This window comes from Zalophus californianus, chromosome X (genome assembly GCF_009762305.2).
Source record: "Zalophus californianus isolate mZalCal1 chromosome X, mZalCal1.pri.v2, whole genome shotgun sequence".
Lineage (NCBI taxonomy): Eukaryota > Metazoa > Chordata > Mammalia > Carnivora > Otariidae > Zalophus > Zalophus californianus.
The window spans coordinates 2,751,476-2,753,224 of record NC_045612.1 but is presented as its reverse complement, the minus strand read 5'-3'; the positions used below and the strand labels follow the sequence as shown (position 1 = coordinate 2,753,224).

The window sequence follows — 1,749 nt, the reverse complement described above, 5'->3', positions numbered from 1 at the left end:
TTTGCTGAGACTGTGGCCATTCCTAATGAGGTTTCTTTATTCTGTACATAAAAGAACTAACCCTTTGAGCTATTAACTAATGAATGCATTTGCTAAGCTATCAACCTGCATGGTACCTTGCCGTGGTAATGAGCATCAAAGGAAATCGTGACTTGTCCTACTGAAAGTGCAGTGTGTTTGTGTTTGTTGTGTAGTGTCCTGTGATCAATATGAAATCTCTATTATCAGTGTTGGGTTTTCGGGGGGGGGGAGGGCGTTACAGTGTCTCTCTGATATATTTCAATTATAAAATAGCCCCAGTTGGTCAGGGTCACCTCTGTTAATTCAACATGTGTGAGACTTTGCACCCACTCTATCTTGCCGGACTGTATCCCTGGGGTCAGGAGTCATCAGCAGAACTGAAGGTACACTGAAGTGTAGTGAAACTGGCTGTGGTGCTTGACTTTGGACAGTGCCAGAGAATTCTTCAGATAGGCAAAGCAGTGCCTTTCTGAGGCAGATGAAATACAGTAAAACCACAAACATGGAGGTCTTCAAGGAGACCAAGAGAGGAGGAGGACCAAGACCCACGTGTCTTACTGGCCTGACCTGCAGAAGGGTGCAGAACAGCAGAGACCCCCCCCCAAGATGACCCAGTTCCCTCTTTGTCCTCATTCAATGTACATTTTTGCATGAAAAAGACCTTGACCGGGCTGGACTTCAAAGAAGGAAAACATGAAGAAACATAAAATTATGCTTCTGAAAAATATGCTGGAATAAAGGTTTATAAATAGTCAAAAGGAGAAAATAAATATATATAATGGCAAATACACTTACCGGTTGTTTGTGTTTCCTCTCTGTCTGATTGGAAAGGAGTTCCACCTGGGCGCCAGGAAGCCTCTGGTTTCCACTGTTCACCTTAGCCTCCCCAAGGCTTTGCACATTGACCTACTCATACCCTAAGATATTTGAATCCGTGGTTTTCAAGCAGAGTGGAAAATAGTAATATACAACTGAAAATTACTTTACACTTTCACACAAGCTATTTTAATCATTTAAAACAAAAGGCACGTGTTGTGATGAGCACTGGGTGTTATGCGCAACTAATGAATCATTGAACACTAAATCAAAACTAATGTACTATATGCTGGCTAACTGAACATAATAGAAAATAAAAATAAATAAATAAAAAATAAATAAATAAAACAAAAATTGTAAAGCAAGTGAAGCCATTGTAGTGCCAAAATATAATGTGAACATTTATTTCCATTGGCAGGGGGATCTTTATTAAGAACATTAAAAAAAATCTCTTTTGCCAATGTGGATGTACAGAATAGAGAGCAAGAAAGCCCTATGGGGTGGAAAGGGCATGCTCGGGTTTTAAAAACTTTGTAGAGTCCTGAAGATTGTTAGAGCTTGGAGTTGAGGCCCCTGGCTGGCCGATAAACTCACAAGTGTAGGCAGTGTGCTACTGGAGGGTACCACAGGGTCTCTGGCCCAGTGAGTGGAGTTTTGATAGTAATTCTTGCTGTAAGTTTAAAAAAATAATTAAAATAATAAAATAACTGTAGAGTCACATTCAAATGTCCTGCTCCTGGTGCATCCACCTTCAAACACCTTTTGATGAAAACCTTGGAGTTGCAACAGGAACCCTAACCTGATATAGCTCCTCCTCTGTGGTCCCTTTTGTGCCCAAACAAGCCAGGAGAGTAGTGCCTTCACACCCTGCTTTGCTGATCTGCCCGTCGTGGGAGGGGCCTGGTGTTGTTA

The 1,749-nt window shown here is 41.5% G+C and overlaps 1 pseudogene; it reads left to right on the top strand.

The window, feature by feature from the left end:
• The first annotated feature begins 1,377 nt into the window (after positions 1-1,377).
• Positions 1,378-1,515, top strand: LOC113931659 (annotated as a pseudogene).
• The last annotated feature ends 234 nt before the right edge of the window (positions 1,516-1,749 follow it).